Consider the following 14,376-nt stretch of genomic DNA (forward strand, 5'->3'; position numbering starts at 1 on the left):
CTGAGCCCAGACAGGCCCATGCAACAGCTGACTCCTGAACAACACTGGTTTGAACTGCGAGGGTCCATTTATATGTGGATTTTTTTCACTAAATACTATAAATGTATTTTCTCTTCCTTATAATTTTTTAAATAACATTCTCTTTTCTCTAGCTTTATTGTAAGAATACAGTGTATAATACATATAACAAAACTGGGGGTTAACAGCACACTACTCAACTGTTTGTTTTATTGGTAAGGCTTCTGGTCAGTGGTAGGCTATTAGTAAAGTTTTGGGGGAGTCGAAACTTATATGTAGACTTTGACTGTGTGGGGAGTGGGTGCCCCTAACCCCTGCATTGTTCAAGGGTCAGCTGTATATTTAAGTTGCTTTTATAGTCCTTTGGTTTATTTCCTTTTTCCCCTTGAGCGTAAGAAAAGATGTGAAGCCTGTGGCAGAGTCTGAGGGCTTACGTGGCCACCGTGAAATGGCCAAAGGCCCTCTACAGGCCCTGATGGTCCTACGGGATTATTTGAGCCAGTAATTTATACTTACTAAATGTCAATTTGTGTCTGTGCACACACACAGATCCACATAAATAGTAAAGAAGCTGTTTTACTCAACACTGAATAAGATAATGTTCTTTTACTTCAGATTACTCAGGATGGTGAGTGCTAACAGCATCCTCTCTTACAAATGGAGATGATTGACAAGGGAAACTTCACATACTTTCTGGGGAGGCTGGGTTGAGCCCCCAGAGTAGATGGCCCATGTTTGGTGTGTATCATTTCGGCATTGGCAGGTGTCTCTTCACTCATCTCTGAAGAAGAGGCGAACTTCAGGCCTGGATTTGGGGGCATGTGTGAGTGTGACTGGGGGTTAACAGCATGTGCTTTGGAGTTAGGTTGAACTGGGTTCTAGTCTGGTCTCCATGTCATCTTGGGCACACCACAAAGACTCTCTGTGCTTCCAGATTCTTATCTGTTAACCAGTGATAAAAACATGAACCTCACTGAGTAGTATTAAATATTAATATAGGTAATTGTACAAAATGCTTAGTGCAATGCTGCATAGAGAAGGCTGGATAAATGGTATTTTTTGGTGGTAGTATGTGGTCAATGGGTTCTGGTGGATATTAGTGGCCAAGTGCACTCAGTGTGCGCTGGCTCAATCTAAGGTGGGAGCTTCCAACCCTGGACTCCTCCACCAGGCACTTGCCTTCCGTCCACCATTGGTCTCGGGCTCCTGCCTGCCGAGAGCCGCACTGCCAGTTGCCTTGGAGGGTCAGGTGTGATACTGCTGCTCTCATTTTGAGTAAAAGAGTAATCATGGCGCAGAATAGACACCACTCTGTCGTTCACAGTTTTGATTTATCCAAATGTAGAATTTAGCTAAGAAAAGTAAGGATGGTCACAGAGAGCCGATTGGCTCCAGGGTTAAGACCTGAGTTGTTTGTTTCAGGAGGGCTCTAGGCTAATAATATGTGGGAGGATGTGGTCAGAAGTTCAGGGAGAATTAAGCCAGGGATCAGCAGGATTACAGATAAGCCCAAATGGTCATTCGGGATGTGTGTAGGGGAATGTATCTGAAGGATTATGCAGTTTCTCTTAACTGTCTGCTCCTACTGCCTGTTTTCATAATCAGATTGGTTTTACAGCCTTGATAAAAAGACTGTTATATAATAATCACTCCTTGTCACCTAGTACTGTGTTCCCTGTACCAGTGACATAATCTCTCTGAGCCTCAGTTTCTTTTGCTCTGTGATACGGGGACATGTTTAGTACCTATCTCCTAGGGTTGTTCTGAAAATTAAATGAGATAAATAGGTGCGCGAGCGAATGAATGTGCATGAACTAGTGTGGGATTGTGAACTTCTCACAATGGCTGCCTTATAGCAGAGTAAGCGTTTGGTAAATGTTAGCTGCTATTACTTAAATTGCTGTTGAACTGTACTTAATAATTGAAAAAATAAGCTTGATCTTCCTTAGTCTTAGATAAGTAAACACTGACTGAATATTGAGGATTTTTCTAGTTTCTGGTACCTGGGATTTATAAGCAACTACTACCGTGTGTGTGTGTGTGTGTGTGTGTGTACAAGGTGTAGGTGTGTATCTGAGTATTTAAATTAGAATGACCTAGCTCACTGAGAGTTCACATCTCTGGGCTCACGGACTTGCCTAGTTTGGGAAAGCATTATGGTGTATTTGGAGGGGAATTAGAACCCCTCCCCATCATAATAATATGCTGCCTTCTGCAGACTGTCACTGGTGGGGGGTAGCACACTGCCTGTGTGCCAGTCTCAGACAAGGCAGACAGGCAGGCCGGTATTGACCCCAGGGGCCAAAGAGCTGGGCCTCGGGATGTGACAGCAAGGACACAGGGGAATACCAAAAGAAGTTTAGGCATAACCAAACAAACACTTAGCAGACTATTTACTGAGCGGTAAAAATTTGATGGAGTGTATGATAAAATCATTTTCCAAAAATTTTTTCCATTTTTTATTTGGACTACCCCCCATCCCTCAAGCCATTACTTTTTAGATATATTTAGGTACAAAAAAACAATGTGCAGGAGACCTGGGACATTAATTGTTTTTATCTTTGCTATTTCTTTTCACCTTCCAATGCCTACTCCAGCAGTTTGTCCTTTTCTCTCTAATAAGTCTTACTTGGATTCTGCAATACCTTAAATATAGCTAACATTCCACAGTGGGCTGCTTTGTTAGTGGGAAAGAATTTGGGTTATAGAATATTAAGATTCCTCTAACACTGAATAAAAAACACATTAGCATAAATAAAATAATTTCTTTTAGATTTTAAAACAGGTTATAGTTAATAACACTGCATTGTATAATTTAAATTTACTGAGAGAGTAGAACTTAAATGTTCTCATACACACACACACACAAAGATAAAAATGTGAAGTGATGGATGTATTAATGAACTAGATGGGAAGAATCCTTTATGTAAATCACCACATATGTAAATCACCACGATGTACATGTTAAATATTTTACTATTTCACTTGCCAATTAATTACTCCTCAAAAAGCTGAAATTAAAAAAAAAGATTCTGGGAATAAAATTATTAATATTTGTGTGATGAAGTATTTAAGAAAGGTGGTTGATTTATACTAAATAATGCATTCTCTTGCCTCTTGCTTAACTTACCTACTTTATAGACGTTATTATTTAAAGATTGGCTGAGCATATATATCTAGAGAGATTTGTTGAAATGTATTGTTATAATTGGATTTGGCTTTTGGGCCCCTTTAATTCATTGATTTGGCAACTTTTTTGATAAAAAAATAACAGATGAACGTTACTTCCTTTTTATTTTATTTTTACTTTTTATTATGGAAAATTTCATGTAAATACAAAATAACAATGTAATGAACAACTATGTATTATCACCATTTCTCAATTCCTGGCCAATTTTGTTTAATCTATACACTCTCTTACTTCTTCACGTCTTATATTATTTCGAAGTATATCCTAGTTACATTGCATCAACAAATATTTAATATGTATGTGTAAACGATAGTGATTCTTTTGACAATGTAACCAAAATGACATCATATCTAACAAAATAATTGTTTCTTAATAACCTCAGATATTTAGTCAGATGTTTAAATTTATAATTACCTCTGGTTTTTCCTCGGTTTGTTTGTAAGGATACATATTAAGTTCAGATATTATAATTTGTTATTTTCCATTTTATTTATTTACCTAATAAACATTTTTTGAAGTTTTGCTTTTTTCAATTTTAAGTATCTAGTGCAAAAGCCCTCAATGTGAACTTAGTTTTCCAGTTCTTTTAGGAACTTCTTGTATAACCTCAAGAAAAGTGCTTCGCCTCTGAGAGTGTTAGTTTTATAGTTTGTAAAATTATAGCATTGGTCTAGAAGACCTGTAAAGTCATCTACAGTTCTCATATTTTGGAATGACATAAACCAATAGCAAAAAAAGGGATATGTGAAGCTTCTTTTATCTTTTGAGAGGGAAAATGTCTTTTAGAAATGTCATAAGTCAGAGCCACAGATGAAGTGTTAGGTGATGGTTTCTTTTTGAGTTTTTTGAAAGAAATTACAGTCTCATAGAAATTGGTATTTGGCTTATTACCTCTAGAGTACACAAATTATCCCTTTCACCCTTAATCAAGAGAACATAGTCCATGCCCAAATTGGAATGGGTTATGAAAAAAAAATTGTTTGGGATTTATTTAAAAAACTTGTTAGGTGGGGGAGTTTTCTTTTGGCAAAGGTAGACCATGTTATTTTAAACTAACTCTCCCATTTAAAGAACTACATAATATATACAAAACATGAAAAAGCCTTTGCTTAAAGGAATAGGAGAGCTATTAAGATAGTAGGAAATTATAGGACCAAGACACAGGAGAGGAAGTGTCTGAAAGCGATTGTGAGAGGCTGGGAAACTGAGCACAGCTTTTAGTACAATTATGGGGCTGACGGAGGATCAAGGGGGATTAGAGTCTGCCTGGGACGGGGCTGCTAAACACTCAGACTTTCATTTAAGGACTTGAAGGGCTGCATCCGAGAAGCCAGTGAGCAGGAAATAGACTAGTCTCAGAAGGACTGAAACTGAGCATTTGAATCAGCCTTAATCCCTAGTTGGATTAAGATGATTTTAGAATTGTTGGTGTCTTTAGACTAACTACCTGCCAGTGGTAAAATGATTCCTCTCCAGAGGAAGTTAGCATCACCCAGAGCCTGCAAAGAGCTCTGCTTTTTAATAAAAAATGTTCTGTACTCATGCAGAATAGCCAAGCATATGAGAAGACAAATGTTAACTGAAAACAAAAACAAACAAACAAAAAGACAAGAAAAGCTCCACCAAGGTCTCTCAGATAATAGAATTATCAGAGATTTTATGACTATGATTAATATGTTCAAGGAAAAGACTGAGAATTAGTAGGTAACTGGAAACTGAGAAAAAATGTAAAAAAACTGATATAGTTAAAATCAGTAGAAATTACGGACTCAGTGAGTGGCTTTAATACATGTGACACAGTTTAAGAGCGATGTAGTGCCCTGAAAGATAAAGCAGAAGAAACTATTCAGTGCGAGCACAGAGAGACAAAAGGAAGGAAAATGCAGAAAACAGTGTAAGAGACAAAGTAAGCTCTATAGCAATTTGTAGTTAGTGTCTCTCAAAAAAGGAGAGAAGGAAAGGGAAAGCAACATTTGAAGAGTGACTGAGAGACATCAAACAGGCATTTTGAACACTACACAGAATAAAGGACAAAAAGAAACCTTAGTAAGAATACTGGCAACCAAAATAAAGAGAAAACCATAAAATCAGCCAGGAAAGAGACATACAGCCTTGAAAGAAGAAACAAGATAATACGATGATTTTCCAATGGAAACAATGAAAGCTGGCAAACAGTGGGAAGTTATTTTCAAAGTGGTAAAGAAAAACTGCCAATGTGGAACTCTATACCTAGCAAAAATGTTCTTTTAACATAAAGGTGAAAAAGACATTTTTAAACATGTAAGAACCAAGAGAATTTATTATTAGCAAATCTACACAAAACAAAATACCAAAGTATATTTTTTGGGCAGTAGAGACTTTAAGAAGGAAGCTGAAGGAAGGAAGGAATGAAGAACAACAAAAAGGGTAAATATGTGGGTAAATTTAAATGATTCCTGACCATTCAAAAATAATTTGAAAATATAAAATGAACATATACACCTGAAGTAGTACATAGTTTTTGGAGGGGATTAAACATAGGAAGACTGCTAAGGTCCTTGTATGATCTAGGAAGTAGTGAAAATACTAATTTAGTTTGGACTTTAATAGGTCAAGGATGCATGTTGTAATCCTTGGGGTGTCAACTAAAAGCATAGTTGAGGAATGTATAGCTAACAAGCAAATGAAGGGAAAAGTAGAGTAATAAAAATTCTTGATAAGTCCAAAATAAGGCAAGAAGAGAAAAAGGAACAAATATAAAGCAAATAGTAAGACGAAGGATTTAAACTTAATTCCATTAAACATAAAATATTAAAGTCTACTATCAAAGGATAAAGATGAATAGGTTGGAAAAGCAAACAAATGAACCTAACTGTATGGTGTTTAGAAGAAACAAATGTAAGGATTCAGAAACATTGAATGTGCAAGTTTGGAAAATGAAACACCATGGAAACACTGAAGCCAAAGAAAGCCAGTATAGCTACAGTATTTTAAGGTAAGAATTACTAAGAGTGGCATTTAAGTCAGTCAGTTACCCAGGAATACACATTACTTTTTAATGTGTATATACTTAATAAAATGGCTTCAAAATATATAAGCAAAAATTGACAAAATGTCAAGGAGAAATAGGCAAACCCACAATCACAATGGGAAATTTTAAGTTACTTTTACCAATAATTGATAAATAAGTGGACAAAAAGATCAGAAGATATAGACTGTTTGAACAAGTTATTCAACCTGACCAAAATGATGTATAGTTAATAGAACAGTGCTCACAGCAACTGCAAAATATACATTTCCTTCAAGGACACATTGTATGTTTCTCCAAAATGAACATATGCCAAGCATAAAGTATCTCTTAATTTCCAAAAAGTTAAAATGTAAAAGTACTCCTCAGCATTGAGAAATTAGGCTAGATATTACTAACAAAACATTAGAAAACTCCTAATATTTTAGAAAAAAATTTAAAAATAGTAAGTCAAAAAATTACAAAAGAAATTAGAAACCATTTTGAACACAATGATAAAGGTACTGTAAGTTACAGCTAAGCATTGAATAGTGAGAAATTTATATCCTTAAATATATATACATAAATTTAAAAAGAAAGGCTGAAAAAGCTAAACAAGTTGGAGAAGAGAATAATAAATGAAATGTAAAAAAGTAATAGGAAGGAGACAATAATGAATATAGGGGCAGAGATTATTGAAATAAAAACAAACATACAAAAAAGAGAATGAACAATGTCAAAACTGGTGTTTTTGAAAAGACAGAAAATTTGATAAACCCCTGATGAGACTGTATTTCTAGACTTTGGAGAATTATTGTTTGAGCCAACAAATACCCAAAATCAACACTGCTCCTCAACCATCATCTTGTTCCTCCTCCTCCTCCTCCTCCTCATACTAAAAAATTAATGTATGTTAATGTTAGAAAATACCAGCACTTTTGTAGTCACCAGTACTTTTTGTAGCACTGTGTGTTCTTTGCTTAACCAGCTTTAGAAAGAAACAACTTTTTACCTCTTTTTTATTATAAAGTGATACATGTTCATTGAACAAAATACAAACATGCAAAAAGGAGATTTACTGGGAGATTTTAAATCTCACACAATGGCTTTTGATAACTATTCTTTGAAACTCTTATGTCTTTGCTTATGGATTTACATCTATTTACAAAAGTGTATTCTGTTCTATATCTTTCCCCCCCTCAATACTGTATAATGATGATTTTTCCATGTCATTAAATATTTTTCAACTGAATTATTTTAATGACCAAATGACCTAATTTATTCACGTGTACCAATTGCCTGTGTTTGGACATTTGTATTGTGCGCAACATATTTGCTACTATAAAGAGTGCTGTGATAAACATACTCGAAACTAAATTTTTGTGCAAAACACTGATCATTTTCACCTGAAGGTGAAATTGATGAGAGGAAAAAAATATATTCTTATGGCTTCCTTTATTCATTGTTTAATTGCCTTTCAGAAAGATTGTGCCAAGTTATAATCTCATCACCATCAACAGTGTATGAGAGTATACGTTTCCAATACTGTCTCCAACATTAAGGCATAAACTTTTAAAGTGAGCTTTACCTAACTATTCTTAACCTATTCTGAAAGTGCTGAGTCTGGGTTTCCGAAAGGATGACACTGGTGGGCATCGAAGCAGGAGAACATTACAATATGCCTTACTCTGTGTGGGTAACTCATGGGAGAGACAGAGATTGGAGTAAGGATGTTCTTGCTCAGTGGTTTCCACAGTTAATTTCTAAGAGGCCTTCTGGGTCCAGGATCCATATGCAAGCCAAGAGAGGTGAAAGCGTGGCTGATTTGGATTCTCTACGTTTGTTTCCGTTGTTCATAACATTATTATTTTATTTTTGCTATTTTGTAAAGTTATGTTCACATATTTACCAAAAAGTCACCCACTTGAGGAAACCAACCTGAGGTGGGTGCAGGGGGTTGAAGGGAGGATTGGAGAACCTCACTGAGGGATTCGAAGCCCTGAAGTCACATCATGGCTCCACGCAGGTCTGTTTTGTAAATCAGCAGTCTCAGTGAGCTCAAGAACATCCTTTTATAGAGTACTTCAAAGTTTACAAACCTTTTTCAGACTTTGTGTATCTGAAAATGTCTCGATCCTACCTTTATTCTCAATTAATAATAAGGTGGGCTATAGAATTCTAGGTTGTAAGTGATTTCCTTCAGAATTTTGAAGATATTATTCCATTATCACCTGTTTTTCAATGTTATTGGGAAGACTTAAGCTATTGTGATTCCCAATCATTTTTTTGTGACTGGGTTTTTACTTTCTTCTAGAATATTTTAGGATCTTTTTGTCTCTTGTGTTTTGAAATTTCATGATGATGTACTATGGTGTATTTTGGGGGGTTTTAACAAAATCTTTTGTGCTAAAGACATTCAATACTTGCCTTCACTATGGAATCTCATACCCTTCAGTTCTGGAAAATATTCATAAATTTTTGCATTGATAACCCCCCCCCCCTTTTCTGTCCTGCCTCCTACAGAACACATCTGTTGTCCTTCCTCTCTTCTCCTCTCCCTCCCTCATCCTTCCTCTGTCACTTGATTTTGGATCTTTCTACAGAGGGAGCCTGGAAGTCAGCATTTCTAGAAGACAAGTGGGTTTGGGGGCTGGTGGTCTCCTCAGTACACAGACTTTCACTTACCTCTCCCTTTTCAGAAGGGTGCTTCACTGAGTGGTTCTTGGTGGTCCTTGGTTCAGGGCAGTTCTGGTTAGGCCTCTTCATAGGGTAAAACTTCAGTCTTCTGCTGGGCTTGTGGGAGTGCATCAGAAGTGTGTTTGTAGCTCTCATTTTCAGCCTTCCCCCCTTGAAGGCACTTAAAGCTGAGAAACCTGAAATGTCAGTCAGTGTTGTCTCTCTGCTTTCTATCTTTGAAAACTGATCTCTATCATTCACTGTCATTGCCTGCTCTTCTCTTTGATGTTGTGCATTTGCATACTTTTATCTCTTTTGTTTCATTATGGTGGGGCTTTGGGAAAAAGTGGAGATGGACACTTGTTCCATCTACTGTGTTTCAGTGGAAGTGTTTCTAGCACACAGATTTTTATTTCTGCAGGCAACCTTTCTACTGTACTCCATGTACAAGGAGACAAAAGAAGAAAGGGGCAGAAAGGAAGAAAAAGAAGGAAGAGGAGGGAGAAATGAAAGAGTGTGGATGTGTGGAAGGAGGGCTGCTGATCCTGTGCCATAGAGTCCCCACAGGGAATAGAACCGGGACTGAGTCAGGGCTGGAGTCTGAGTTCTAGGGCCTCTGGTGATGTGTGGTCATAGGTGAGGCTTCCTCTGGAGAGTAAGAACATTGATATTTGCCAAAAGCACATTGGTGGTGCTTGGCTCAATACAGCAGACATTTGTTACAAAGTGAATCCCTGAAGTCATTTTTCATCTTTTAGCCAGACTTAATTTCATCTTCTCATTCTATTTTATCAAATAGAGGATTAGATTTCTTTTGATTTCCATGGAGAGGGGAAAGTGTTCTCATTTCCATGATGCTTTCTCCTGTTCTTCATTTAAGTTTCTGTTCAATTACCTGCTAAAATTTAGGTTCCACAAAATAGTTCAGTCATTTATTCGCTCACTCATTCTTTCTTTCTTCTAATACCCAGAGCAGGGTAACTTTTTTAGTAGACAATTGTGACTTGGGGCTTAAGATGTTGCAGGTCTGTATTCATTGTTTTTTTTTTTTTTTAATTTTAATTTGTTATTGTTATTCAATTACAGTTGTGTGCCTTTTCTCCCCATCCCACCACCCCACCCCAGCTGAACCCTTCAACGCAGATTAATTGACCACTATTATGTAGCATTGTTTTGGTTCCCTTGGAACAAAAGGTGAACTGATTTTTGTCAATTTGTAGCGATTACAGTCTTATAAAAATGTGATCCCCATTGTAAAGAGAGAAATGCATTGTGAGTTGACAGAGTAATTTTGCACGCACAATGAATGAACAGTTTTGGAGCCAAGTTCTTAGCAGGGAAGCCATATTCCCTAATGGTAAATCAGACAGGCTTGGAGTCAGTTAGCCTGGGCTTTCATTCCAGCTTTGCCATTATGTCACGTCTCCACTCACTCTGAGTCCGCTTCCCCATCCACAAAATGTAGAGAATGATGCCACTTATCACACGTTGGTTTAAATGTGGTAACTCAGGTTACACTTAGACCTGACTCTGAGGAAGGAGTCTATTAATGGCCAGTAGAAGCTTTGGAAGAAGGGTGGAGAATGTCAGACAAGGATTTTGAGCTCGTGTTCCAGTTTTGCCCTTTTCCAGCGATGTGATGTTTGCTAAATAATGTCTCTTGGCTTCAGTTTCCTTTCATTTCATTGGGTGAGGATGTGTGTCATACAGAGTAACTATGAGGCCAGTGTTAGCTGGGATGATATTAATACAAGCTACTTTTGTCTATATGTAAGTGTTTAGTGTAAGCTTTATTGGATCCTGGGGCACTACATTGCATTGTGAGACTCTGTCTGAGGAAGGCCGAGCATTTGATTGAGAATTTGACTGCCGCACTGTTTGGTAACCTGATCTTTGTGGTACTTTCCTGAAAACTTATTTTAAATTGAATTGTTCATTGTAAGAATTTTCTTAACCTGTTCTGTGGAGGTAGTCCAATCTGGAAGTGACCTTGGGAATAATAAAACATTAAAAGCGGTTACCTTGTGTATACGTAATGAAAATGTTATTGCTTCACTCTAAATCTCAAGATCTCTTCTACAAAGCATGTGAACAGCTTCTAGAAATTAAGTTGTTTGGAACTTTTGGTTTGTTTCTTTAAAACAAATAGAAATGACTTTATTTTCCAATGGTGAGCAGTATGCTAATGGAGACACATAGAATTGTAGACTTTCAGAGATGAAAATAGGATAGTGACCACCTGATTAATTTTTAAAGTTTGTTGATGAAGAAATGAAGCTTGAAAAAGCCTGTTACTTGTCTAAGACAACAAAGCTATTAACTAGTGAAGCTCAAGGAAATAGATCTCCACTTAAATTTCAGCTAAAAAACATTGTGTAATAAAATAACTCAGTATAATAAAATAATTGCATACTTTAATGTTTTCTAGTCAGTCTCAGCCTAGAAAAGATGGACTCCCAAAGGATTTTTGAAACAATTTTGTTGAAATTATGTAAGAAAAATTTAAAAAAATAAGTGAATTGAGATTTAGTAAGTATTTTTGAGTTTCTAAATTAACACTTCGATTTTCTTGTGCTATATAGCTATTAATTATGTATTCGTGTCCTTAATTATTTATTTCAAAATGCATCTTAAGCATCAAGTTCCTCTGTGTTAAGTGTTCTGGTGATCATTGCTGGGTATTGGTGGACCATAGCCCCTGATACTCAGTAATTTGACCAGATGCTCAACCTCTTTTGATTTCATCTTTAACATGATCCATCCTTTTGTTCTCAGTAGTGCTTATTATTGCAAGTTATAGTGACCATGAACACACAATGTTTTTGGAAGACCCTTGAATTTGTAGGAAGACATGCACCAGCAAAATCCATGTGATTTGTGTTTCATCAGGTGAAAATGAGGCTTTTTCATGACTGGCAGCAGAAGCAGCCCACTTCTCCTGTGAATAATATTTGCTTAGTTTGAAATATAGGCTGCAGAAACAGTCTTTGAAAACTCTCAAGGAACGTAAATCATACTATATCTGTCCGGAGAGCCATTCCTATATTGCCGTTTCTTTACACGCAGAGTAGAGCTCCAGACTTGGAATTCATTGCCCTTTTGTATTTTGGCTTTCCCTGAGAACCTGTGAGGAGGCAGTGACTGGGATCCTGCAGACACAGAGTAGGGACAGAGCTGGCGGAGGGAGAGGCCTGCAGCAAAGGCCATGGTTTGGTTAAGGACCTAAGCAGTCTTGGCAGCAAATATGAAGTTGGCTTTTCAATATCTGGCTTTGGATTTGTGTTACTGCTTCCTTCTACTTCTTTGTTTTAAAGAAATTGTATTGATTGAGTTGAGAGAGAGAAGGAGAGGGATAGAGAGGTGGTGGGGGAGAGAGAGAGAGAGAGAAACATCAATTTGTTGTTCCACTTACTTATGCATTCATTGGTGGCTTCTTGTATGTGCCCTGACTGGGGATCCACCCCCCAACCTTGACGCTCTAACCTACTAAGCTACCTGGCCAGGGCCTCCTTCTCCTCTTTAAATTTTGTTTCTGAGGAACAAAACTTTGGTTCCTTCTTTTTAACTTTTTTCAGTCTTTTATATTCTTCAGATATATTTTAAAAATGATGAGGCCAATTCATACTGACAGTAAGAAGTTCAGATAGAACCAAAAGCTTATACCATGCACTGTAGACCCCCCCACCCCCGCCCCGCCATCTCACTCTTTACAGGAAACACTTCCTGTCCATCCCTGGGGTTTCTTCTAAACATTTTCCATGTGAGCACACCTGTGTATGTGTACATGTGTATTTTTCTTGAGTGGGAGTATAGTTTACATACAGTTCTTTACCTTTTCACTTAATAACATATTTTGGAGATCTATTTACATCACCACATAGGGCAAACTCATTCTTTTCAATGGCTAGGTAGTTCTCCTGTTAGAGATATTCCCTTATTTATTAGATTTCTCTCATATCCTTTCTCTGTTCCTCAGACAATGTACCTCAAGACAGGCCTTGAGTCAATTTCATGTTCAGGGCATGTGTCGCCTGTAGGGGGCTCAATTTCCAACCTCGAGAAAGCGAGCTGGTGGCAGCCTGTCACCATCTGCACCTTCCTTTCACCTCTTGGTGTCTGCGGAGGGTGTTTTTGTGTTTGCCAAAGTCCGAGCCGCCACGGTGGCTCAGAGGGGCAGCGGGGTGTGGAAAGAGAGTGGGAAGTTGGGCACATCGGTGGCAAATGCGTAGATTGGACATCACGAAGCAGAACATCAAGGTCCTGTGCTGTCGGAATTTCAAGGTCAATGATGCTGCTCGCTCTCTTCAAGTCACGTTAGCACAGGGGCCGATTCCAGTAGCGTCGTGTGTTTTCCCAGACAGGAGGAAAGTCTCAGGACTAGAAAAGCCTATCTTGTGAAGAACCCGCAGATCCCCAAAGGAAGTTTAAATGTCAGTTTTAGCTTACCTTCAAGCAAGAGTGCTCAACTTTGGACAAGATAAGTTGTTTTCAAACTTCTTTTAGAAAAGAACCTATTTTTTCAAATGAAATCTCTTTTACAAATCCCAGTATATAAAAGAGATAAAAGTGTAGCTGCAGGGTGTTGTGTTGGGTTGGGGATCTGTTTGTTTTACCCCAATAATTTCCATTGCCTGGTAACTTTGTAGAACACAGACTAAAAAACAGCTAGATAGCATTTCATGTGAACTATGATGTAATGATTTTATCTTTCTTTGTTTTTAAATAGTATTTAGACAGGATTATTAATAGTATTTAGAAGTAATTATCAGCCTTGTGTGTAATTTTAAAGAGGAAGCATCTTCTCTTTGTCCTTTTTTAAAAGGGCCTGTTTTTAGTTTGCTGGATCGAAGGGCAGCTTGCTAGTTGATATATCACTTCAGTTGAACTTTTAGCGACTAAAGGAAAAGTTAAAAGTATCCAGACTGGAGAAACTAGCTTGTAAGGGCAGTAAGTCTTTATACAAATTCCAAAGCCTCTGAGATTGATTGCTTTCAGTGTTTACTGCAGCCAAAGATTAACTAGAACCCTGAGACCCAGACCTCCTGAGAAGTGATTTATGCTGTGAATGCAGAAAGGATGTTTGCATATCACCATTGGTTTTCTTGTTGAAGCCTTTTAAACATTGTTTATCTTGGGGACACCCACTGCTTAGAGCATTTTTATTTCCTTTTGTATTTTATTGTCTTATGCCAAAGGCCAAGGCCAGCCTTGTCGTATTTACTGAGCTTGGTTGTGCGGGGCTTTCTAGGGGGGCACTGAGTGTGTGGGAGAAAAGCACACTCCAAACCACCTGTAATTTTTCAGCATTGTAAACAAGGTTTTTGTAACTAAAGAAATACAGTGCTCACAAACATTGACTCATACTATAATTATTTAAGATTTTGAAGATGGGATGTATGTTCAAGCCAGAGCTTTTATGGAACCTTCTTTTAACGCCTCTCTTATACCTTGACGTTTTATTATGGATGAAACACTCCCATTTTCCCACATTGAAATAGCACACTCC

General features: G+C 37.4%; 1 protein-coding gene across 3 annotated transcripts in view; it reads left to right on the forward strand.

Moving 5' to 3' along the window:
- FRAS1 (Fraser extracellular matrix complex subunit 1) overlaps positions 1 to 14,376 on the forward strand; it is a 423,027-nt gene that overhangs the window by 57,075 nt on the left and 351,576 nt on the right. The gene's annotated exons all lie outside the window — the stretch shown is intronic.

The sequence above is a fragment of the Desmodus rotundus genome, chromosome 4 (assembly GCF_022682495.2).
Source record: "Desmodus rotundus isolate HL8 chromosome 4, HLdesRot8A.1, whole genome shotgun sequence".
In the NCBI taxonomy this organism is placed as follows: Eukaryota; Metazoa; Chordata; class Mammalia; order Chiroptera; family Phyllostomidae; genus Desmodus; species Desmodus rotundus.